This window comes from Hippopotamus amphibius, chromosome 2, assembly GCF_030028045.1.
Source record: "Hippopotamus amphibius kiboko isolate mHipAmp2 chromosome 2, mHipAmp2.hap2, whole genome shotgun sequence".
NCBI classification, from domain to species: Eukaryota; Metazoa; Chordata; class Mammalia; order Artiodactyla; family Hippopotamidae; genus Hippopotamus; species Hippopotamus amphibius.
In genome coordinates this window covers 164,459,502-164,486,850 of record NC_080187.1, presented here as the reverse complement: position 1 = coordinate 164,486,850, position 27,349 = coordinate 164,459,502, and the positions used below count along the sequence as shown (strand labels likewise).

The 27,349-nt window shown below is 39.4% G+C and overlaps 1 protein-coding gene and 1 pseudogene across 2 annotated transcripts in view; both read left to right on the top strand.

Annotated features, from left to right (window-relative positions):
• Window positions 1–27,349, top strand: part of AKAP6 (A-kinase anchoring protein 6) — a 551,024-nt gene that overhangs the window by 5,299 nt on the left and 518,376 nt on the right. For both annotated transcript variants that reach the window (XM_057721871.1, XM_057721869.1), the window contains exon 2: window positions 25,417–25,554. The gene's annotated coding sequence lies outside the window, so the exon portion shown is untranslated. The remainder of the gene's footprint in view (window positions 1–25,416; window positions 25,555–27,349) is intronic.
• Window positions 4,304–5,050, top strand: LOC130844568 (zinc finger MYM-type protein 2-like; annotated as a pseudogene).

Here is a 27,349-nt window from a genome sequence, read left to right as displayed (position 1 = left end):
CATGATCAAGTGGGGTTTATCCCTGGAATGCAAGGGTTCTTCAATATAGAAAAATCAATCAATGTGATACATCATATCAACAAATTGAAGGATAAAAACCATATGATCCTCTCAATAGATGCAGAAAAAGCTTTTGACAAAATTCAACATCCATTTATGATAAAAAAAAACTCTCCAGAAAATGGGCATAGAAGGAAATTACCTCAGCATAATAAAAGCCATATGTGAGAAACCAACAGCCAACATCAATCTAAATGGTGAAAAACTGAAAGAATTCCCTCTAAGAACAGGGGTGCCCTCTCTCACCATTGTTATTCAACATAGTTTTGGAAGTTTTAAGCCACAGCAGTCAGAGAAGAAAATGAAAAAAAAGGAATCCAAATTGGAAAAGAAGTAAAATTGTCACTCTTTGCATATGACATGATATTATACATAGAAAACTCTAAAGACTCTACCAGAAAACTGCTAGCATGAATCGATGAATTTAGTAAAGTAGCAGGATACAAAATTAATGTGCAGAAATCTCTTGCATTCCTATACACTAACAACAAAAAAGCTGAAAGAGAAATTAAGGAAATTCTCCCATTCACCATTGCAACAAAAAGAATAAAATACCTAGGAAGAAACCTGCCTAAGGAGGCAAAAGATCTGTATGCAGAAAACTATAAGACACCGATGAAAGAAATCAAAGATGATACAAACAGATGGAGAGACATACCATGTTCTTGGATTGGAAGAATCAACATGGTGAAAATGACTGTACTACTCAAAGTAATTTACAGATTCAATGCAATCCCTATCAAATTACCAATGGCATTTTTCACAGAACTAGAGCAAGAAATCTTACGATTTGTATGGAAACACAAAAGACCCCGAATGGCCAAAGCAATCTTGAGAAGGAAAGATGGAGTTGGTGGAATTAGGCTTCCTGACTTCAAACTATACTACAAGGCCATAGTGATCAAGACAGTATGGTACTGGCACAAAAATAGAAAGGAAGATCAATGGAACAGAATAGAGAACCCAGAGGTAAACCCAAGCACATATGGGCACCTTATCTTTGACAAAGGAGGCACGAATATACAATGGAAAAAAGACAGCCTCTTCAATAAGTGGTGCTGGAAAAATTGGACAGCTACATGTAAAAGAATGAAATTAGAACACTTCCTAACACCATACACAAAAATAAGCTCAAAATGGATTAAAGACCTAAATGTAAGGCCAGACACTATAAAACCCCTCGAGGAAAACATAGGCAGAACACTCTATAACATACATGAAAGCAAGATTTTTTTTGACCCACCTCGTAGAATAATGGAAATAAAATCAAGAATAAACAAATGGAACCTCATGAAACTTACAAGCTTTTGCACAGCGAAAGAAACCATAAACAAGACTAGAAGGCAACCCTCAGAATGGGAGAAAATACTTGCCAACGAAGCAATAGACAAAGGATTAATCTCCAAAATATATAAGCAGCTCATACAGCATAATACCAAAAAAGCAAATAACCCAATCCACAAATGGGTGGAAGACCTAAATAGACATTTCTCCAAAGAAGACATACAGATGGCCAACAAACACATGAAAAGATGCTCAACATCACTAATCATCAGAGAAATGCAGGTCCAAGGCACAATGAGGTATAACCTCAAACCAGTCAGAATGGCCACCATCAGAACATCTAGAAACAATAAATGTTGGAGAGGGTGTGGAGAAAAGGGAACTCTCCTGCACTGTTGGTGGGAATGTAAGTTGGTACAGCCACTATGGAAAACAGTTTGGAGGTTCCTTAAAAAACTAAACATAGAACTACCATATGATCCAGTCATCCCACTCCTGGGCATATACCCAGAGAAAACCATAATCCAAAAAGCAACATGTACCATAATGTTCATTGCAGCACTATTTACAATAGCCAGGACATGGAAACAACCTAAATGCCCATCAACAGATGAATGGATAGAGAAGATGTGGCACATATATCCAATGGAATATTGCTCAGCCATAAAAAGGAATGAAATGAAGCTATATGTAATGAGGTGGATAGACCTAGAATCTGTCATACAGAGTGAAGTGAGCCAGAAAGAGAAAAACAAATACTGTATGCTAACATATATATGTAATCTAAAAAAAAAAAATGGTACTGATGAACCCAGTGACAGGGCAAGAATAAAGATGTGGATGCAGAGAATGGATTGGAGGACATGGGTTTGGGGGGGCGGAGGGTGAAGGGGAAGCTGGGACGATAACATATATATATTTTAAATTAAAAACAAGGTCCTACTGTATAGCACAGAGAGCTGTATTCAGTATCCTATGATAAACCATAATGGAAAAGAATATTAAAAAAAAGAACGTATATAGATGTATCACGGAATCACTTTGCTATGTAGCACTAAGTAACACAACATTGTAAATCAACTATACTTCAATTAAAAAAAGTTGTAAAAAGTATTTTAAAAGAGGTTGGCTAAGAAACATTTTAAGAATTCAAGTTCACGTAATTTAAGTAAGTTGTTGACAAACTAGACTTTTTTAGTGGTAAGATCCTTGAGGCAGTGCATCGGGATGGACTTCAGAATACAAGTGAGCAGACATTTCTTTATCAGGCTTCTTTATGAGAGCAGAGCAGGAAAAAGCAAGGGTGAGACCAGATGCAGGTATGCTTTCAGGGATGTGTATGGAGTGGGAACATACAGGGAGATGCTTGATGAAATTCAAGTCTAATGGACTCTCTTTTTAAGAATGTAGGAGGTGAGGGAGCCTGCTGAGAATGAAGGGATTTGTTTGGGTAAGAGGCCTGGGGAGGGTAGCAAAAGCTAAGGACAGTGTTTCACAAAGTGGAGGAGCCATGCCACTGATGTACTTGGAGGTGATTTTCATGGGTACATAGGCAAAATTGCTTTTAAAATTTTAATAGTTATGAGTTTATTAATTCAAAAGTTTTTTTTATTTTAATAGTTTTGTTTTTAAATGTGTATTAGGAAAAGACAATTATCACATCAAACCTAGTATTTTATGGTATTACTTATAAAGCAAAAGTACTGTTTAAAAATTAATTTGAAGAAAGGAATTCAGTAAACATTAGCTCAGGTGCTACTTTGATATGGCAAAAATCCCCAAGGTGGTGTTCAGAAATTTGGGAAACTTTAATTTACGTAAGATATCCAATATGGCACTTGGGAAAAGAGGAGCACTATGGGTGAAAAGACTGGTGAGTGGTGCTGGGACCCCAGCCATCTGAAATCCCAGCCTTTAGCAGTGGCTCAGACCACAGTTCTTCATCGAGAAGCCCTCATGCTTCCATGGGAATGTCGCCAGTAACCACTGAAAAAATAGGATTTGCCAGAGTCAAGATAAGCAACATAAACTGGAGAATAAAACAGTCAGTTTTTTTTTTCTTTTTGGTTTAAAGCAACACAAATTTATTATTCTACAATTCTGGAGGTCATCAGAAGTCTGACATGGATGTCACTGGGCTAAAATCTGTTGTCAGGGCTAACTTCTTTTCTGGAAGTTCTAGGGGAGAATCTGTTTCTTCACCTTTTCAGCTTCTAGAGGTCACCTGCATTTCTTGGCCCGTGGCCCCTTCCATCCTCAAAGCTAGCAATGTCATCTGAGTCCTTCTGCTGCCATCTCTCTGATTCTCTCCTGCCTCCTTTCCTCCAGTACATTCTTGAATTCAGCAATCCCTGCCCCTCTTGCAGGGGTTGTTGGGCTTAATACATATGGGGGAGGAGAGGACAACATGTATAATTATGATAGATCATAGCACATACTTGTAAAGGTATGACCTGTGCTATGGAAACAGGTGAGAGTTGCTAACCAGGAGAGCTGGAGAAGATACTTTTGAGGTAACATTTTAACAGGTGGGCAGGGTTGATGAGAAGCCAAGGGAAGTTATACCATAAGAGCTCAGAGGTGTGGAAGGGCATGATGAGTAGAGGGTGTATGAGATGATTCAAAAGGCCCAACTCAAGTGGACTCTTCTTAGCCTTGATGGCTGAATGTTCTTCTAGTCACTAGAACACTGCATTTTTACTCAAATTCTAAAACATCCTTTTTAAGCTGTGATACCCTTTCTAGGAGGGCTAAGGCAGGAAGCTGTTATCATTGCTTGGGTTTATTTTGAACCCAGCTGTTATCATTGCTTGGGTTTATTTTGAACCCTGTGAGTGTGGGTCCCAGAATAGAAAACAGAACTTTCCATATCTGAACTATCCATAACTATCTGGAACCTGTGGAGTGTTCCTGCTTAATGAGGGAGGGAAATGAGCAGTTTCCCAGAGGGGCTGACTCAATGAAGACCATTCACATATTCATTCATCAAATATCCGTGTCTAGTCTCACAAATGTAGGAAATTTGTTTAGTGGTCCAGCTAATCGTTTAGTTTCTAGGTCTAATAAATTTCAGAACTCTTCAGTGGAAGATGATGATGATGATGTTTTTATCGAAACTGCAGCCTCCTCAACCTTCTGCGCTAGTGATAGCTGATCAAAGAACCGTAACATTTATACCATCAAAAAATTAAGAGCTACAATGAAATGTTTCCAGATTTCTTCCTTCAGAAGAATTGGCTTCTCAGAAGGGAAGTATGAGGCAATTGTCATTGGTGATGAAGAGAATATGGAAACAAGTCAAGGGCGAGAGAAAAATTCCTCCAACTTCATTGAATGGACACCTCCTGAGACTAAGACTAGAACCCATGATGTAGATTTCTCCACTTCCAGTTTTTCAAGAGATAAGACCAGGACTGCAGTACAACCTTTTAATCCTGGTAGAATGAATGTGACAGAAGACTGTCTCAGAATGAAGAGTCTGCAGCTCATCATAATCCTGATTCTTGGATCTCCCAGTCAGCATCATTTCTCTGTAATCAGAAAACAGCCGGGGGTGAATTCTTTATCACCAGTGGCCTCGCTTCCTAAACAGATTTTCCAGTCTTCTGCCCAATAGCAACCCACTAAAGCAGTCAAAGTCTCTTGTGCAAACTGCAAAAAAACCTCTTCAGAAGGGATAGATTCTTCTAATAATTTGGTTTATTAAAAATAGCTATGTCTTCTCTGATTTATCAGTTATACATTATATACATTTATATACATTTTCATTATACGTGGGTTTTTTTTTCTAAACATATACAGATTTACTGATCAAGTAAGCCAGCATTACTTCCATTTAATGCTTGCTTGTGAAAAATATAACTTTGTGCTTGACCAAATTAAATCCTTATTCTGATGTATTAGTAATTATGTTCTATGGTATGTCAGCTTGAAGATAAATTTTCAGGATCTAGGTAAGTTAAATCTTGGATTGGCATTAGATTGGGTTAATTAATGGAAAATCATTGGATCCCTAGGTCATTTGTAAGTAAGATCAAATACTAAAGTATTAATTATTAAGCATAATTTAAATTTTATATACTTTAGCCTCTTATTTTTATATACTACAGAAAGACTATATCTTTGGTTCATGTTAATGAACATGTTCATTTCTACCATTTTAAGTTGTATATGGAATATTAGTGACTGTAGAAAGTTGTGTTATGTGAATTCATGAGTTCTGCTAGTGTGATAAAATGCTGGGATATGACAATTCATATTATCCACCCCCACCCTCCAGTTTTCTATGTAGAATAGAAGTTATTTTGGTTAAAAGTTATAATTATTATAAGTGGTTGAGACTACACTGAGAAGCAGTAGTTTCAGAGAATTGTAACTGTGTACGTGCTTCTTTGTTTTCAGGAAAAAACTAATTTTGTCCTACTGCATCAGCATGAAGTTTTTCATAATATTATCTTGTTTTTTCTTTTAATCTCTCTAGTGTCTGTAATGAGGTCTCCTCTTTTGTTTCTGATGTTGGTAATTTGTGTCTTCTCTCTTATTTTCTTGATTTGTCTGACTAGAGTTTTATTAAGTTTATTGCCAAAAACTCCCACCAGTTTTGGTTTCATTTTTTTTTCTCTTGCTTGTTCATTTCTATGTTGTTAATTTCTACTCTATTTGCTTCCTTCTATTTACTTTAGCTTTAATTTACTCTTCTTTCTCTTGTATCTTACAGTGGAAATTTGGATTATTAATTTTAGACCTTTCTTCTTTTCTAATAGAAGCATTTAAATTTGCCTCTAGGCAGTTTTAACTGCTGTAGCTGTACCTCATATGGTAAAAAAAAAAATTTTTTTTAATTTTATTTAAATGTAGTTGATTTACATTGTTGTGTTACTTTCTGCTCTACAGCAAAGTGACTCAGTTATACACATAGATACTCTTTTTCATATTCTTTTCCATTATGGTTTATCACAGGATACTGAATGTAGTTTCCTGTGCTATACAGTCGGACCTTATTGTTTATCCATCCTATATATACTAGTTTGCATCTGCTAATCCCAAACTCCCAATCCTTCCCTCCCCACCCCTCTTTCCCTTGGCAGCCATAAGTCTGTTCTCTATGTCTGGGTGTCTGTTTCTGCTTCATAGATGTGTTCATTTGTGTTGTATTTTAAGATTCTACATATGAGTGATATCATATATTTGTCTTTTTGTGGGTTTTTTTGATGTGGACCACTTTTTTTTAAAGGCTTTATTAAATTTGTTACAACATTGCTTCTGTTTTATGTTTTGGTTTTTTGGCTGCAAGGCATATGGGATCTTAACTCCTCGAACAGGGATTGAACCTGCACCCCCTGCATTGGAAGTTGAAGTCTTAACCACTAGACCATCAGGGAAGTCCCTGACTTTCTCTTTCTGACTTACTTTGCTTAGTATGATAATCTTTAGGTCCATCCATGTTGCTGAAATGGCATTATTTCATTCTTTTTTATGGCTGAGTAATATTCCATTGTATATATATACCACATCTTTTTATCCATTCATCTGTCAGTGGACATTTAGGTTGCTTCCATGTCTTGGCTATTGTAAGTGGTGCTATTGTGAACATGGGGGTGCATTTATCTTGTCAAATTATAGTTTTGTCTGGTTATATGCCCAGGAGTGGGATTGCTGGATCATATAGCAACTCTATTTTCGGGTTTTTGAGGAACCTCCACACTGTTTTCCATAATGGCTACACTAATTTACATTCCCACCAACAGTGTAAGAGGCTTCCCGTTTCACTACACCCTCTCCACCATTTATTATTTGTAGATTTTTTGATGATGGCCATTCTGATTGGTATGAGGTGGTACCTTGTATTTTGATTTGCATTTCTCTAATAATTAGCGATGATGAGCATCTTTTCATGTGCCTCTTGGCCACCTCTGTGTCTTCTTTGTAGAAATGTCTATTTAGGTCTTCTGCCCATTTTTTTATTGGGTTGTTGGTTTCTTTGTCACTGAGTTTTATGAGCTGTTTGTATATTTTGGAAATTAAGCATTTGTCGGTTGCATTGTTTACAAATATTTTCTTCCATTTTGTAGGTTGTCTTTTCATTTTGTTTATGATTTCCCTTTGCTGTGCAAAACTTATAAGTTTGATTAGGTCCCATTTATTTATTTTTGCTTTTATTTCTATTGCTTTGGGAGGCTCACCTGAGAAAATATTGCTGCAATTTATGTTAGAGAATGTTTTGCCTATGTTTTCATCTAGGCATTTTATGGTGTCATAGCTTATATTTAAGTCAGTAAGCCATTTTGAGTTCATTTTTCTGTATGATGTGAGAGTGTTCTAACTTCATTGATTTACATGCCACTGTCCAACTTTTCCACCACCACTTGCTGAAGAGACTATCTTTTCTCCATTGTATATTCTTGCCTCCTTTGTCGAAGATTAATTGTCCATAATGTGTGTGGGTTTATTTCTGGGCTCTCTCTTCTGTTCCATTGGTACCTATTTCTGTTTTTGTGCCAGTACCATGCTGTTTTGGTTACTGTAGCTTTCTAGTATTGTCTGAAGTTTGGGAGGGTTATGCCTCCTGCATTGTTCTTTTCCTTCAGGATTGCTTTGGCAATTCTGGGTCTTTTATGGTTCCATATAAATTTTAGCATCATTTGTTCTAGTTCTGTGAAAAATGTCATGTGTAATTTGATAGGGATCACATTAAATCTATAGATTGCTTTGGGTAGTATGCCATTTTAACAATATTAATTCTTCCAATCCAAAAGCATGTTTACCCCACATGTTTTAATGTGCTGAGTTTATATTTTCATTTAGTTCAAAATATTTACTCTACCTTTTACCTTTTTTATTTTCTTTGATACATGGGTCATTTATTTACTTTTAGTTTCCAAATATTTGGGGGATTTTCTAGGTATCTTTGTATTATTTTTTTAAATTTAACTCCCTTGAGGTATGATTTCAATTATTTTAAATTTATTGAGTTATGTTCTACAGCCCAGGATATGGTACGCCTAGTGAATGTTCCATGTGGGCAGAAAAAGAATGTGCAGTTTTTGGCTGGAGTGTTTTATAAATGTTAATAGATCAAGTTAGTTGATAATGTTCAAATCATGTATCTCCTTACTGAGTTTTTTGTACTTCCTTCGTCAATTACTGAGTGAGGACTGTTGAAATCTCTAGCTATAATTACGGAGTTTTCTGTTTGGTCTTTCAGTTCCAACAGTTTTTGCTTTGTATATTTTAAAGCAAATGTTATTGTTAGATATATACACACTTAGGATTGCTATGTCTTCTTGATTGATCCTGTTATCATTATGAAATGTTCCTCAACTATCATAACTACTAAAATTAATCTAATGGATTTTTGATGATTTGTAAAAAACATTTAAAATGGAAACACAACTTGTGTTTTGTGAAAGCCACATCCTCTTTATCCTGCTTCAGTTTATTCCATGGTAACAGTGTCCATCACACAATTTGTTTGTTTTCTATCCTCCCCACTAGAATAAAACTTCCAAAGAGTAGGACTTCATTTGTTTTGTTCACTGCTGTATCCCAACTACCTGTCACAAAGTCTGACCTCAATAAATACTTTCTGAATGAATCAGTATATGAAAAAGGTGCAACAACTATAAGAAGGTAATAATATTCCCATGACTCTATTCCATTTACTCCATGGTAAAATGGCCTGTGCTCACGCAGGGGCTATTTCAGAAATAATTTCTACACTTCAGTGTGCGCTCACGCTGCCCTTCAGCACAACTAGTGCCACAGTGTTGCTTTGGGTTCTCAGGGTCTCAGGGAGACGTTAGTGAGATAATTCTGTATTTTAGCTTGCTCTTTGTATCTCAGCCACCTCTACTGTAGCTACGGTTTAGTCCTGAATCATTCTAGAATGGTGAGTCTGAGTGACAGACACCCAGACCCTGGCCCCACACCCTGGATCCCTATTATGTGCCTCTGTTCCTTCTTTCAGGAGGCCATTCAGGCCTTATCTAAGATGGACTTTTGGGCCAGCCTCACTGCTTCTAGGAGTGGCTGTATATATCCCTGGATTGTAGGGTGAGTAAGAGTTTGGTTTTTATGCCAAGATCCCAGCTACATAAAGCATTTACATTTCATATCTCCTTGGCCACACTGTGGTTTCACTTCCCCTACAAGCTACGTTCATTCACACAGCTGAAGAGTTTTGTTTTCCCAAGAAGTTTAGGCTTCAAGTTCACCAGAAAAGTTGAGTCATGCTCATTGTAATATTTGGTAATGTAAACTGCAGATAAAACATTTATCTATCAAATATTCCTCTTAGATTTACTTCTGAAGAGAAAAAAACTTTTTAAATTAGTTGTGTTTAATGTATCATAAAAAGATCCCTGAGCCTGATGGTTAGAGTTCAAATCCCAGCTCTATCCCTTGGACATACACCTTACTGTGAAAGGGGAAAATAATAATGTCTGCTCTGCTTGCTTTTGAGGGTTGACAGAAGAATCTGTGAGAAATGCTTGGGAAAGTGCCTTGTGCATTGCAAAGCTCTGCAGATGTGTAAATTCTGTTGTTGCCATGAGAAGGTTTTTCAACTTTAAGGTTTACAGTGATTGAATATTTTTGCTCATTAATTCAAGAAGAGCATTTGGGTATTTGGATCAGTGGCCTTCACTATGTTATGAATAGCACCTGCCTGCAATTCTTAAACTGGGAGGAATACAACCCAGTATCCATTGGCTGTTACCTTGGAAACTAGGACCATTTAAAAACACTGGAATGGAAATAATATAATTGGGAGGAAAAGTACACTTGGGACCAATCTCCTTTTTTCTTCCAAAGCTTAAAATATTAGACACCTGTTTAAGCATTTCCTAATCATTTTTTTAAACCCAAAAGCTATTGTTATATACATGATGAAAATGAGAGACATAAGATCTTTTCTTACATTGGGGAAATTAAAACTTAGATTGTACTACTTGTATCTACTTTGTACCTTCTTTTAGCTTATTGGTTTTTCTTGTTGTCTAGGATGCTATCAGCAGGCTCAAACTGTATTCTTGATCAGCTATAGGAGTCCCAGTGTGATTATTAGAACTTTATTAGAGGGAAAAAAAATCCAAGCAACCAATGGAACTTTCTCCACAAACTCCTTCATCTTGTGATAATGTATAATTCTGGTTCCTGCTAAGCTCACCAGCTCCTTTCTTCCTGTATCCTTCATTGGCTATTCTTTGTCTGTGACCCATAACTGTTGAGACCCACCTGCCCACCTAAGCTTTAGTGCTAGGATCCTGCTTTCCTCTTCAGTAACTTTGGGTAAGCTCAGCCACTTGGAGTTTGGTCTACAGAGTGTGCATATCTTATCTCTGGTTCAGTGGGAGACACTCCATTGCACTCAGTACCTCCCTCCTTTAAATTCATTTAATCCAGATTCCTGGAATTGTGGTTGCGTAGATCTGGAGAGGAGCCCTGAAATCTGCATTTTAATAGACACCCAGAGAATTCTGATGCAGGGCTCTAAGGGCTACGTTTTGAGAATCACCGTATTCAAATGCTGCCCTGATTTTTATCTTTTATCTTAAATTTAATGAGCCTAAAACTAACCTCCACGAATAGATACAGGTTTCCCTGTCATCATGCCTGGACCAGTTTTGTAAATGTAATCAGTGTAGTCTTTGTTCTTCCATCTTACCCTCTTTCCTCTTCCATCTTACCCTCTTTCCTCCTCCCTCCTCCTCCTTCCTTGTTTTTTTCCTCTCTCTTCCAGTCATTCCCTGTCTGCTTGGCTCCTCCTCCCCAGTCTTTATTCACATTACATCTAATTCTTATGGCCACTCCTCTCAACCCCCACCTTCACTAACTCACACATGGACTATCCAGGTCTTCTAGCTTTTCTCTTTCTGCTCTAATCCTTCCGTAAAGTTTTTACCATGTCACTCACCTAATCAAGAATAAGTAGTATTCTCTGTTTCCCATGTCAGAACTAGTATTTTATGTTTTCCTCATTACTCTGAAATTATGTATTTTTATTTTCTGAACTAGTGCCTCAGTCTATTATTTAGACACAATTTCTTTACTCTTGTCTTTGAGTATGTAGTCTCAAAATATGTTTGTTACAAACTTCCATGGATATAGAACTTTTTTGTTAGAGAGGAATTTTGGTATACTGACTACATTATTGTAAATTTCTTCCCATAGGCGAGGGCTGGAGAAGAAACCAAGTGGACTGGTGGACAGATTGAGAATATTACATTCCTGTATTTTATCACAGAGATAAATTTCATTTTAATGGGTTGTCTATTGGTAAAATTTTCCTAAAGCTGTTTGGCCAAGATTTTAAGTCAATATATAGATTGTTTTGAACACCATAAAAATTATTTTCTGGCCTCAGCAGTTGTATAGTTAGTTAAACTGAATCTGCTAAGACAAAGCTCTGACACATTTTGAAAATTAGAAACAAGTACTCAGAAAATCAGGAGAGGTAGCTGGTCACTATCACAGCAGATTTTTTTTGTTTTTCTTATTCTAGTCCTTTGATGTCTCTGGAGAAGCTCATGTTGGAAATGGTTTAGGTACTTGATAAATCACAAATGTTTCTTTTCAGGGCGCTTATCATTGAGATTGGCTACTGTCCACCACCTTGAGAAAAACTTAACAGTTCTCAACCTCTTTTTACCACAACTTAACATCCCTAAGGGATCCCCTGCTTTCTGAAAGTAACAGTGGTATACTAAATTAGTTCTCAGAGGATCTCACCTTTTCTCCTCTCTGGATAATGTATTATTTTGCAAAAGTTCCTTAGGTGGTTCTGCAACCCCCACCCATTCTCCATTGGGAGTCACAGCTTTCAAATCTAATTGCTCCTTCTTTAATATAACTAGAATTTATTGGCTTCATTCATCAGAGTCTGAAAGATTTGTGGTAAAATTTGCCTCTGAATTTTATAGTTCTGAAAAAGTTTTCATTGTAATTCTGTCACTTTTGCTTTCTATAATTACATGCTTACAAGTTCATTATTGTTTGATCTTCTTGGGGTATTTTTTCATCCTTATGTAGTATACTACTTTATTTCTGTTAATGGTGATGCATTACTTTTTATATGGTCTGATATTAATATTGCTATATATTCTTGCTTTTGGTTAGTATTTGCTTGGTGTATCTTTATTCATTTCCTTATTTTCAAACCTTTGGTGAGATTTTTAAAAATTATGTTTTCTGGTAAATAGCATTATTTGGATCTTTAACAATTGACTTACTCTCTTATCCCATTTTTAAATAAGCAGGTTTAATCGAGAGGTCAGCAGTCTTTTCCTAGAAAGGACCAGATAGTAAATATTTTTGGCTCTGTGGCCCATATAGTCTCTGCTGTAACTACTCAGAAATAGCCACTAACAATACATAAATCAATGCACGGGGCCAGATTTGGCCGCCAGGTGTAGTTTGCCAACTCCTGGGCTTAATCCATTTACATTTTTGTGATTGATAACATACTTACATTATTTCTGTCATCTTATTTTGTGTTTTCTGTTTACCTTCTGTATTATTTAGGGTAGTGCTAGCTGAGGTTACAGATGAACTTAATTCAGTGACTTAACATAATAGATGTATATATTTTGTTATGTAAAATCCTATCAGTGGCACAAAGGGTATGGTCTGCCCCACAGAGTCACTCGGGAATCCAGGTTCCTTCCATCTTGTGGCTCTGTCACTCCCAACATGTGGGTTCTAAGATCACCACAGAAAGGGAAAGAAAGAGTAGAGAAAGCATGCCTGTTCTTAACCACATCAGCCTGAAAGTCATTTCTATCACTACTGCTCCCATTTTGTTGCTGAGAACTAGTCACATGGTCCTACCTAGAAGCAAGAGGGGACTGGGAAATATAGTTTTTGGCCTGACAGCCACTTCCCGGCAGCAGTTCTTCACTATGGTAGAGGATCACAAATCTTTGGCAGCCATCCTTTATCTTTGCTGCTTTTTTTTCTTTTCTGCTTTATGTGCGATTGATTTTTTTTCTATTTTCCTTTATTCTCTTTGTTGCTTGTAATATATATGATGCATTACTCTTATTTTAGTGGTTGTCCTTACAGTTTTAACATATATACTTATTTTTTAAAATTTCTATAAAGCCTATATTTATTTAGTATATCTCTTCTCTTCTGGATATGAAAATAATTTCTTTGTTCCTCTCTTCCCCCTATATAAACACTCCACCTATCTTTCTTCATATTATTGTTCTAGGGTTTTATTTAAACTTAAAACCCCCCACAAAAATAGTTATTATTGTGTTGGCCAAAAAGTGCCTTCGGTTTTTAAGTAGAAATAAAAGACATTTTTCATTTTCACCAAGAACTTTATTGAACAATGTATTCATCCTTTTGTTCCACTACCTTCTGCCATTTTTCAGGCAACTTCATAATTTCATCTTCCCAAAAGTTTTTATCTTTTTGAGCAAAGAACTGTTCCAGGTGCCTTTTACAATCTTCCAGGGAATTGAAATGTTTTCCATTAAGAGAATTTTATAAAGACCTAAGTAAATTGAAATCCAAAGGTGCAATGTCTGGTGAATACAGTGGATGAATCAGAACTTCCCAGGCAAGCTGTAAGTTTTTACCTAGTCATCAAAGAAACATGCAATCTTGTGTTATCCTGATGGAATGTTACGCCTTTTCTGTTTACTAATTCTGGACGCTTTTTGTCAGGTGCTGCTTTCAGTTGGTCTAACTGGGAGCAGTACTTATTGGAATTAATCATTTGCTTTTCTGGAAAAAGCTCATAATAGAGGACTCCTTTCCAATCCCACCATATACACAACATCACTTTCTTTGGATGAAGACTAGCCTTGGTGTGGTTGGTGGTGGTTCATTTTGTTTGTCCCACGGTCTCTTCCGTTCCACATTATTGTACACTATTCACTTTTTACCACCCGTCACAATTAGTTTTAAAAACATTTTCATTATGTATAAGCAGAGAATTGCATGCAGAAATACGGTCACATAACCAAGCTGGTGCAAATGATTTTCAGTGCTTGATTTGAATATTTTGAGTATGTCGGCTATCTTCCTTGTGGTATAATGTTGATTGTTCTCAGTTAATGTCTCGATTTGATTGCTGTCAACTTCAACTGGTCTACCCAACCGTGGAGCATCGTCCAGCGAGAAATCTCCAGCATGAAACTTTGCAAACCACTTTTGACACGTTCGGTCAGTCAAAGCACCTTCTCTGTACGGTGCACAAATCTTTTTTGTGTTTCAGTTATGATTTTACCTTTCTTGAAATAATAAAATGTAATATTCCGAAAATGTTGCCTTCTTCCATATTCAACATTAAAATGGTTACACAAAAATTCACCAATTTTGGTAAGTCTTTTTTTAAATGCAGGCTGATATGACAGCTGTCACATACAATCTACAAAACAATTTCAAATGAAACTAAAGACAACTAAGTGCTACTAGAGCCATTTTATGGAAAAAACCGAACAAATCTTTTGGCCAACCCAATATTTTTATGTTTAAGAATTAAATATACTGTTATATTTTTATCAGTTTCTATATGCTTTCTTCAGTTTTTTGTTTTTTATTTTTTTCAGTGAGTCCGTAGGTAGTAAGCTTCCCTAGTCTACTATAACTGAATAGCTGAGTATAGAAAGGTAGATAATTATATTCTCTCAGTAAGTGGAAGATATCACTCCTTTTTCTTCTGGCATTGTTGCTGATGATACATCTATTGTCAGTCCAGTTGTCACTCCTTCATAGGAATCTGTGTTTTTCTCTACTAAGTTTCAGTGTTCTGTAGTTTGATCACACACTATAGTTATGGATTTATTTTCATTGATTCACCTTGCCTCTCAGAGTAAGTCTTCAAACTGTGGACTCTTACATTTCTTTGATTCTTGAAAATTATTAACCACTAACCCTTTGAATATTGCTTCTCTTCCATTAACTCTTGGCTCTTGTGGAATTGGTTAGATGTATTTTGGAGCGTCTCAATGTATTCTCCATGTCTCTTAACTGCTCTTTCATACCTTTTCTCTCCTTCTCAGTGGTTTTCTGGCAGTGTTAATTTTCAGTTTTCTAATCCTCTTTTGAGTGTTTACAGACTAGAGGTGATCTCATATGTTAAGTTTTTCAGTTTCTGTATTTTTCATTTGTTATATTTTTCATCCACCTCCTTTGATTTCATTTGTGCCTGTTCTTGTTTCAGTTTTTAAATGAATGTTATTCCTTCCTTTATCTCTGAGGATCCTGAAAATATAGAAACACTTTTTAGGTTATTGTATTATTTTCATTGCATTTGTGATGTTGGCTGACTTTTGTTGGTTGTCTTTGTTGAGATTCTCACTTTCTCTTTCCTTCTTTCTTCACAAATCCCTCCCTGAATGGTTGTTTCTACCCCAACCTCCCAGGACCCTTTTTCAGAACCAGGTGTTCTATGGGTGGTAGGAGAGTGCTGCCCTGGGTGCTATTATATAAATGGGTCACAGGTCCAGTCCCTGCATTCATGCGCAGCCTTGCTCAGATCCTTCCTCAGGTTGATGCTATGTCAGGACTGTGCTGGTTTCTTCCTGTCTCCCTAGGTTTGCAGCTTCACAGGAGGCTTTCCCTCAGGCAGCACCTGCAGTTGCTCTCCTGTCATGGGTGGGCAGAAGACACTGGTTTCCCACGTGAACCTGGCTCAGGGCATGTGCCGTACGTGGAGCGTCTCTCGTTGCTATGAATCCCTAAGAGCTGAAATCAGTAGGCTCTAAGGAGATCGTTGTCTTGCTTTAGAGCCCACCTTTTTAATACCACGTTTAATATCTTTAATATTTTATCTGTTACTTTATGTTTGGAGCAGTGGTGAGAGGGGTGTGGTCCCATTCTTCTTTTAGGAACCAATCCACCCTGGTTTGAGAGCTTTCCCCTGTTCTTTCTGGTTCCTTCACTGGTGATAATACTGCTTGACCCATTTTTTTGTACTTCACATCACTGTTGGATCCCCAAATGTAGTCATAGCAAGCAAGCATGAATTGTTCTTGATAATTTTCTTCAGAGACAGATGGTGGTGACTGAGCCTGATGACAGGAGTGGGTTGGGTCTCAGTGGCTGTGTCAGTGTGAGGTTAGGACACGGCTGGCTTGAGTGTGAGTCCTGGCAGAGCCACTGTGTTCCTGCCACCCTTGCTTCTCCAAACACCTCTGTCCTCAGCTAGCCTGGCACAGACTGATGCCCCAACACGTGGAAGGGTGTGAGAAGGCTGACCCAGACATGACACCCGCCGTCTTTTGTGACGCTCTGCCTTGAATCTAATTGTTTCTAACCCGTGAGCTATGGAATGGGGTGGCTCTGTGTGGCCATGTGTTGTGCCCTGTTCCTGAGCACAAATCATGCCCACATTTCACCCAAGCGGTGCACCTACGGGGCTGTGTCTACTCAGAGTGAGGGAGGGCCTTCTCATTTACACGAAGATGTCAGTTAGTATATGGTGGCCATACAAGGATGCATGTGTAGTCTCTCTCTAAGTTTCTTGGCATCACCTCAGATAAGATGGTCAGGCTATAAACTCCTTGTTTGTTACCCTTATAGACAGAGTGTTGCTGAACCCCATCCTACAGGTGCTTTCCTACTGGCGAATGGTGAAGGGAGGGTTAGGACCTGCTGCCAAGTTGTTGTGGCATCTGACTGGCAGCTGGAAGAAACTCCAGAGGCTGGACTTTTGTTTCTTATTTCAGCATAGACCTGGCAGATGAGGTACCAGCTTCCCCTTTTATCTGAGTTAGACCTCATTTTCTCCAACTAGTGACACTCTCAAACTGCCAAGTGTCTAGGGCAGTTCCCAGCCTTTGTTTCGTCCAGAGGCCAGCTTTTTGTGCACAGTGCCACTGACCCCCTGGGCTTTAATTCTTGTCTCCCCCTGCACCTTGTCCTCCCCCACCCCAGTTGTGCAGTGTTTCTGGCCATAAAGCAATTAGAAATTGGCACCAGCAAGGGAGTCGCTGGAAACCCAGCCCTTGATACAAGGAAAGTCATGGTAAACATCACATTACAGTGCTGCTGAGATATTCAATATTAAGTAATATTATAGCCTGACTCCTTTTCAGGGGACCCTTTTGCGCTAGTGCCTAAGATAGCATAGAAGTATGTGGTTTCCAGAACCAAAAGCATGCTTCCTTTAGCTTTTTGGTTTTTGCTTTTTTGTTTGCTTTTTTTGACTGGTCTTCAGCATTCTTGCTACTTTTTGCCAAAACTTGCTAGAGAATTCCTTCAGGGAGGTTTAGGAGATGACAGAAGGAAGGAGAGGTTCATTTGCAATAGCAGGAAGAGCAGTAAGTGAAAAGCACAGAGGAAGCTAGAGAAAGAAAATCAAGTAAAAGAGACTGGGAACAAGTCCAGTCCGAGGAATTCATGTTGTGGTTGGTAGATTTGGGGTGGGAGTCTCTTTCACAAGAATGCCTTGCGCCAGCCACTGACCCTGAACGCAGTTAGGAGGGACAAGGGAATGGGATTCAGAGACCATAAGGAATCTGTCTTACAGCCAGGGTGTGGGAGTGTGAGACTCAGCCTAGCAAAGCCAACGTTTAGAATTATGGAGGGTTTTGATGCACTTCACTTCTAGGCAGCATTTTACTAGGCTAGACAGAGTTTACCAATGTAGGGGGCAGGAGAGCTGCATTGCTGTTTGGAGCAGGACAGTTCTTCCTTGTATCCCCTTGTGTGGGACACTGTTTTCAGCTAGGCACTGAGAGTATTTGAAAGTCTATAGGTGCCATCTGTGATTGGTATCAAGAAAATACCAGCCATGGACCCTTGAATACAACAGAGCAGTGGTAGGTAAAATTCCTAGAGAATTAAATGGGCAGCATTTATCAAATTATCTGTAAAACAGAATCTTAGGTAGCTGTTTCCCCTCAGACCAGAGAAATCAAATGTAGAGATACAAATATCATTGGTACCATGGGAGAGATGTAGGAATTACACATAAGAAACTAGGGAGCAGAGGATGTGTACGTATGATGGCAGCATTCAGAGCGCAAGAAGGGGAAGTTTGTAGGTAGATTATAGACTCTAATGAGAATCAAACTTGACACCCAGCAGAAAACCAGGTTTCCATAAGTGGGGCCATTTGGGATGCTGAGAAGGCAGAGTCTGGGAGAACTTTCCCACATTATGTTCATGGTTTATTCCACATCTGTTTCACTTTTCTAACTACTTATACATTCATTCCTTCTGTCCTACCCCTACCATTTCACCACGTATTCACAGTAATCTTTCCTGTCATCATCAAGAGAACTTCTCTAAGGCATCTTTCTCACCCACTGGAAAACAATAGAGTTCCTATAACGTTCTGGGGTTTGTGCAGTTCACATATATCTTCTCATTTCATGGTCCCAAGCAATTTCACGAAGCAGTTACGAGAGAACTTTCTGGAAATCTCCAAATGGGATTTAACATCCCTGGGCCTGACTATGTAAAGGTATTTGCATCCCGTAGGAACACAGGGTATTGGTGAATTGTGACCACTATTTTTCTTTTACATTTTACTTGCTTTTTTTTTTAAGCTCTTTATTGGAGTATAATTGCTTTACACTGTTGTGCCAGCTTCTGCTGTACAACAAAGTGAATCACCTGTGTGTATACATATATCCCCATATCCCCTCCCTCCCATGACTCTTTCCTACCCTCCCTATCCCACGCCTCTAAGTCATCGCGTTGATCTCCCTGTGTTATGCAGCAGCTTCCCACTAGCTATCTGTTTTACATTTGGTAGTATATATATATGTCAATGCTACTCTCTTACTTCATCCCAGCTTCCCCTTCGCCCCCCACCCTATGTCCTCAAATCCATTCTCTACATCTGCATCTTTATTTTTGCCCAGTCAGTGGGTTCATCAGTACCATTGTGACTACTGTTTTTAAACCATATTGACAAGGGTTACTACAAGAAGATTCTGTAAAATTTTCTCTTGCTTTGTTTAGGCTTTTTTTAGTAAGCAAACACATCTGGGAGTCAGGTTTGAATCAGTGAGGGTCAGTAGCAAGTAAAGGAATGTTGGTACCTTTTTTGACAATAGAAATATATAGTGAAATAACATTCATTGCCAAGGAGGAGCAGGGGTTGAGATTATTATAGCATTGAATCCACAGAACAACATACACAGGCTCAGGAGAGACTTGAAAAGCTGAGCAACTGATTTCTCAGTAGTGGACCTGAGCTGGCCAATTTGTAGCAAACTTGGTTATTCAAACTCTATTTTCCAGCTAAAGACAGATAGACCATTTGATCTGAGATGTTTTGCTGTGCTCAGAGAGCTCATAGCCAGGGCATAGCCAGGCAGTGTGAGCAAAGTCAGTTCATTTACCAGAGATCACGCTGATGAAATTATGCAATCCAGAGCATCTGATTCAGGGGAAGATGGGGGCAGTAAGGGAGCTTGGAGATCCTAGGGCCTTCTGTTAAGGGTGTTAGAAGATAACTAGTGAGATGTGGGAGTAGAGTTGGAGTTGAACATTTGATGCCCTTCGTGTGAAGCTGATGTGAGAAAGAAATTCTCCCTGACCAAAATGATTAAGTCATAGATTCATAGAACTTGAGTGATGGGTGGAGCTTAAGCAAACAAGCCCTTCATTGTGTGGATGAGAAATTGAATCCCTAGGAGATTTTTCCAAGGCCACATGGTAGGAACGAATAGAATGGGATTCCAATCCATGTCTTCAGAGTCTAACTTTACATCCAGTTATGCAGAGTTTATTTTTTTAAGGTTCCTGATTCAGTCTGATTTGGCCAAATGAGTCTCTTGCTTTTTTTTTTTTTTTTTATGAAGACAGACTATAGATCTGCTGTTATTTCCTTATTAGCAATAATGCCAGAAGCTCATAAGAAGTTTACACATGAGATAATATACTCCCACTCATGGTCTGAAAGAGAGATTGAAAAAAATTATATAAAAAATATCAAAATACAAACTCATTAATGGATCCAATTCTTACTAACATTCCTTTTCCCTCCTACTTCTCTTTATTTTTATGATGGTTTTGGGCTTCCTGGAGTGAATGATGATTTATCTTGAATAAAATAGAATTTGTTCTTGAATCCTGCTGGTGTAAATGCTAAGCTAAATAAATAGAAATAAATAGAAGTCCCAGGAATAAATAAGACTCTTTGCTTAAAATGCAAGCATGTAATTCAGCCCTTTCTTTTTGGTAGGTAAGAAAAAGCCACAGGGCTAGAAGTCCATCTCCTTGTCCATATGTAGGTCCTCACTCAAGCTTTTTGTTCATTTATTCATTTGTAGCAATATAGGGTTTTCTTCCTCCCTTGCTTCCTTCTTTCCTTGTCTTCATTATGACTCATTCTTGAGAGGGGTCTTTGGAAAGCCAGAAAAGAAAATAGAGACTTTGTCGGCACATAAATATATTGAAATAATGCTATAAAAGGTGGTGAATATTAGCAAGGAAAGATATGTTAGAAGCGGTGCTCCTCTGAGACTGTGAGGGACTTAAAATAATCAGGACTCACAGGACACAAAGAGGCTTATTCACACTCCCCACCCCAAGGGTAGAGCCAGGACTCATGAAGGAAAAACAGGGATGGAAGAAATAAGGGAGACATGGGCGAAGAGATAAAATGGGAGACCAGAGAGAAAAGGGCCTCACAGTCCACCAAAGACAGGCTCTGCAAGGACTGAGTGATTTGGTTGCAAAAATAAAGGACCCCATGTGTATTTGTGATCATCTAATCAATGGAAAACATTCATTCTGGTGATAGACAGATATTTACTTTAGATATACCTAAAGTAAAATATAATTTGCTGTCCAAACTGATACTCTTTTGCAAGTAAAAGGGGCCATTACTGGTTGTGTGGATACAACAGGTATAATCTGGGACTGTCAGGCAAATCAGGACATACGGATACAGGCTGTATCTCTACTTCTTCCAGACATCATGGACATAACTAAGAGGTTAGATTTTCGCTCATTCAAAGCACAATTATTAAGCCCTGATGTGTCCAGTATTGCATTTGGCACTGAGGGGTACAAAGCTGAGCTCTTCTGTTTCTGCAGCATATGAGTAGTTCTTTCTGTGGCTAAGACTTTCATGACACGAAAGATCAAGGCAAAACCTTCACAGTCCAGTTAACCAATTATGATGCTTCTTAGCGGGGCTGGTGTATGTGGCTCCCACCTGGTCTCCCCGGCATGGTGGTGGCTGCACACCCTGAAGCGTGATGAGTCAGAGTGGTGTGATTTTGTTCTGCCTCTGCCCTGCGTATGCTGGTTTTAATCAAGTGAACACTTAATCCTGTAGCAAATCGTATTATGCCCTTTGCCCTTTCCCATTCCATCTGTTACATGTCTCATTTTCTATCCTCCAAATGGAATAAGCTGTGTTTTCTCTCAGGCTTTTTTTTTTCTTTCTGTATTTGATGTCTTTCAGAAATAGGCCTGGAGCCAAGAATTACAGCCAGGCTGAACTGGGTCTGACTGAGGATTTTCAGTATCCTGAGTTACTTTCTCTAATGCTCCACTTCTCTTATCAGCAAAGCCTCCAATTTTGATGGCTTTTAATGCAGGGTACTGGGGAGCTCTGCAGTTGGTTTCACAGACCTTCCTGTTTGGACTGCAATTACTGTCTTCCCAGGGTGTAGAAGACCCTTGGGGCACACAGTTATGGTGGCATCCCTTCAATCAGTAGGTCTGTGTCCCAACCATGCTGCAGAGCTGGTGGATGGATCATAATCTTGTCTCAGTGGGCCTTTCTAATCCTTTTGATCTCTTTGGCTATTTGCTATCTTACTGACCAAATCATTCATACACATCAAACCCAGCTCAACCTGAAAATAGACCTCAGGGCCTCTGTCCTGGGAATAGCAAAAGAATATAGACAAATCTTCCTCAAGGAGCATATTTCTGTTTATTGTAGTTTCTTTCCTAGGCATGTATGATAAGGTTTTACTCTGGGGGAATGAAAAATATTTAAAAGGTGTTGATGGTTCCAAATTTGGGTTTCTTTCAGCAAGCACAGCCCCATACACCTGGGCTCTGTCTCTCTTTTGTATTATTTATTTTGTATCTGTGTGTTTCCCCCATTTTTAAGGTCCTGTGAGGGGAGGCTTCTTGTCTGTCATCTTTCAAGCCCTTCTTCACCCTACCCTACCCCATCCTAGTGCTAAATCCATTGTTTTCCATAGAGAAGGTAATGGACAAATGTTTCTAAACTCATTATTTTTAGCCTGTAAATCAGTCATTTCCTTATTTGATACTTCTTTTAGACTGAAAGACTTACTGATAGGTTCTTAGATGGAATGCAGGGGTTAATGTACTTTGAGTAATAAGGCCAGGCCAGAGGTGTGGAAAATATGAAAGTCACTTCATGTGCATTCCTATGGGGGAGATTTTGCTACCCCAGATGTAGAATCTTCATGCCTCTAGGGATGCAAATAAAACGTGAGATTGATGTCACATCCAGTCTTCTGACTCTGCTGCTTAGTGATGTTGCTGTCTGACATACACTCATAAACTTGCTTTGCAGTAGATGGAAGGAAAGGCGTTTTAGACCTAGGAACACAGCTAAACTAAGGCCCGGGACCTGCCTTAAAAGGAGCATCCAGAATCTTTGGTTGGATCCCAAACCAAATTAGGCTGGTATATATGTCTCACTTTGAACTAGAAAGGAATCAATCCAGTCTGAAAAATCAAAAGGAACAAGACATAGGACAAATGGCCACTTGGTTCTGTACATTCTGTTCCTAATTATTGAGTGTTGCAACCCAGCTGCAGCATTCTCCCTGTCCTGTTTGACACTTTCGTGTTGCTTCTCTCTATTAATAGTCATTCAGCTTCTGGTCAGCCAAGGATAACTATGCTTCATTAACACCTCTGGGTAAAACTCTGGTTACCAGAAATTCTCTTTCTGTTGTATTTGAGAACAGTTCAAATTTCCGCCTCAATGAGGGGGTTGGGAGTGGGTCAGGACTGGCCATTATGAACAAATAATGAAAGTTTAAGGCACTAGGAATCTTCACATGAGTTTCCAAGTAGAAAAGTGTGGAAAATGTGTTATAGCAACTTTCTCTATTTTGAAAGTAGATCCCTTGTTGTTTAGGGCTGGATGGTGAGAAACCCGAGATAATACCTCCCATTTATGTAGAGATACCCACCAATGTGGAAGGCAGAGAGGTGACATCCAGGGCTGTCCACACGTGGGCATGCTGTGCACGCCCTGCCCACAGCCTCCTCCAGTCAGCAGGAGGGGGTCACTTTTTGATCATTTGTCTGCCCAGAGGGGATGCCTTTTTGACATTCTAGTAATACTAAGCCTTCTAGTCATCTACCTACCAAGAAGAAGGAAAACTATCACTAAGATTGTGTCTCCATCATAAAGTCACATTCTAACTCGCTAGAGACATAGAATATGGTCTTTTGATTCTGGGTAGGTGTTCTTTGCCTAGCTCCGTCATTTTGCTATGTGTGTGCTTAGGGGCAATCCAGAAATGCTATCTATTAAATTTCTTCGGGATGGCTCTTCTTTCTACCCCTTTCCTGAGCCCCAGTATTTTAAACTTAAAACTCGTGTCCAGCCTTGACTGATGCAACGCCACACATAGCAACTAAAGGCTGGATTTCAGGCTCCTGGGAATCCCTGGTGATCGATGCCAATTAGAGTGCCATAAGCAACAGCTGAAAAAGCCAACAGAAACTTAGAGCTTTCTAATCTAGGCATAAACAGCCAGTTGGTGCTTCTTTGAAGTGTAGAGATTGGGAGACGATATGTGGACTCTGCATTGGTAGAGAAGGGGGTGAAATATTATGGCAGAAGTGAATATAGGCACAAGCCAGTTGTGTCGGGAACAGATAGTTTCTTAGCGTGGCTTGAACTTAAGTTTGAGAAAAGGAACTACATTTTAGGAACTTGAACTTTTAAACTCTGGGTTAAGAGAAGCAATGAGATTGCAAGTTCCATAGGCATGGGTTATGTTTTACTTATTAAATGTCTTTGCAGTTGCTAAGGTAGTGATTTACCCTTGGTGGGTACTCAGTAAATATTTATTTAATTGGATTGAATTTTCTGAAGATGAGGAAATTGGTTGAAAGCCCTGATTTGGGTATTTTTCAGTCCCTTTTCTTGCTACAATTCTGTGATTCTAGGAAGGCCAGGAGGCAAGAGAACAGCAGGTTTGAAGGTCTGAAAGAGATTCTGAGGGGCTGGAACATGAAATGTGAAGGAATTCTGGTGAGAGATGAGGCTGGAGAGGTATGTAGAGACCAAGTTATGTAGGATCTCTTCAGTTGGTTAAGGCATTTGGATTTCATCCTAAAAGCAGAGTGGAGGTACAGGAGGACTTTTAGTGAAAGGCATGACATATTTAGATATACATATCAGAAAGATCACTGGGTGCAACATAAAGAATGGATTGGAAGAGCTCAAGTAGGGACAAAAGAACCAGTTGGGAGACTTACCTCAACCCGAACTAGGCTGGCAGTCGTGAGTGGAGAAAAGTGGGTGGATTCAAGAGAGGGTAATGACAGTGCTTGACACTGATTGGATGTGAGCGAGCTTGGGTGGGAAGAGCAAAGAGTGAAGGATGACTCCTAGTTCTCTGATATGGGCAATGATAGAAGAGGGTGCCATCAACAAGAGAAGAGAGAAAGAGAAATGGGCATGAGGAGGTGGTAGAGTGAGATGATGCGTTCAGTTTTCTACAGGTTGAGTTTTGAGGACATCACAGAGATGTTGGCAGTTTCATGAATGGGTCTGAAGTTCTCAAGAGAGATACCAGTTGAAGTACAGGTTTGGGAATATATGCTATCTGCATGGAAGCAGAAGAGTTTGTTCAGGGAAATACCAACATTTAAGCCTTGGCAGAGGGAGAGGGACACATAAAGCAGCCTAACCACGAGTGGTCAGAGAGGTAGGTGGCAAACGCAGAGAGGTGTGCATAGGGGAAAAGAGAATTTAAAGAAAGAGGAATGGTTCAGTTTCCATACCTTTAAGTCATCCAATCTCTAGGCTCCAAAATATTTCAAATTACTTTTGGCCAATAAGCCCTAGATCAGGAAAAATGCATATCCAACCACTCCTATGTGAATGATATAGCCTGAGGTCATTGGTCTATTTTATTTAAGCATTTCTAGGTTCTGCTCCCTCTGAGGATTCTACCTAATGCTAAAGAGAAAGAGAAGAAATCCTCATCATACACTGTACAACCACACTAAAAGTAGCCAGCGGGGAAATTGACCTATAAATACTCTGAGCACATTAAGGTAAGTACATTTTTAAAAACGTTATCTCTTTTGGCTATGGTCTAATGAGATGATTGGTGGAAATGGAACTTAAGAGTGACAGGAAATAGTAATGGAGGGTAACACACAGTCCTTTGGCCTTGGAAAGAGCAATGGGCTATATCTGTTCCCAGAGGGAAAGTTTGATGAGTAATGATCTTGATATATACACTCTGAACATTCTGACGATAACATAATGGGTGCTGCTTTTACTCTTTGGACGGCAGATTCTCCTGTGCTGTAGTCTTGTCTGTTACTTCAAGTCTGTTTAGAGGGCCACCTGAGGGTACAGTGGAAGCATCATGACACGTATATTCCTGTTCTAGACAGTCAGTACTGTAAAAGGCATGCCGTGAGAGGCTGTACGTGGGTGCTGTCCCATCAGGGCTTGCTTTTCCTGCAGAGGGAAGAGCACCAATCCAAGGTCTCAAGAAGGCACGCTTTCCCACAACATCCCACTCCCCAGGTTGCTGATAAGCGCTGATGATTCACATTTAGATGCCCTTGCACCTCCACTCCCTTCCTGACAACACAGAATTTGAGTCAAGCTTGAACCTTGCTAAGAACACAGATTTGCTCTTTTTAGTCTTAGCAACACTGGAGTCTAAAGAGAGACTATGTGGGAAGGCAGATCCTGAGTTCCCTCCTCCCCAAGCTGTTGCAAGAATTTCAGACCTCTGCTTGCCAAAGCACTTTTATAGATCTCAGATTTTTTTTTTTTTGGTGAGGTGAGGGAATGCCTTCAGTGACTCATTCCCCTCCCCTCTCTGAGCCTCAGTTTTTTCCCTCCTAACAGAGGGGTCTGGATTAGGGGATCCTAGAGGGCCCCGAGGCCCAGCCTGTGTCCCCACCAGCAGGCCCCAGCAGCAGAGAGCTTGTTCTCAGCTAGGCCCTTTCCCGGTGAGCTAAATTGGCTCGAAAGGACTGCTCTATATTTGGACAAGGCAAGTCACGATATGTCGGTTTGCAGAGACGGAGCTTGTTTGGAGTGGGAACACCACAGGATGAGGCTTCTAAGTTGAAAACGCACATACCCTGTGGGATGGAGGAAGACAAAGAACCCCAATTGCTCTAGGGGGTCTAGAAATCAGAATGGTTAAAGTTTGCAGGGCCCCACCAATGCTTTGCTAGATTCCTTGGCCTCCTCAGTTTGTGTTCACCTGTGGAGAGGCCCCCAGTTGAGAGAAGGATGTCGGAGGTAGATGAACCTAGTTCTGTCCCTTAGTCATCGTATGATCGTGAGTTGTTGAGTTTTCTGCACCTTATTTTCTTTATCTGCTAAATGAGGATGCTTTCTAGACCTGTATGAGGATTAAATGAGGTAACACACATAAAACAGCAGTACAGAGTCTGGCATGGGGGGCAGTTACCTCCTTCCATCCCCAGTCCTCCTCTTCTTTTACCTTTGCTCACATTATTCCCCCCACCTGGACCATTCTCTCCACCTCTCCACATTTAACTCACTTTCAGTGCTCAGCAAGATCCTCCTGTCTGTCCGAGTGCTCAAGCTCTCCTGCTGCCCCAAGCACGTGTTACCTGACTCCACATTTCTGGTAACTGCCTTCTTTCTTGATACCGTTTTGCTGATTTTGCCCATCTGAACTGCTGTTCTCTGAGGGAAGAAGTTTGTCAAATAACAATTATCTTTCTGTAATATCTGGTAAGATGTTAGGGGCCTAAGCGATATTTGAATAAATGAATACAGAAAGAACTAAGTTATAGGGAGAATGGGGCGGGGGTGGGAGCGGGGTGGGAGGGAGGGTATTATGTTCTGTGG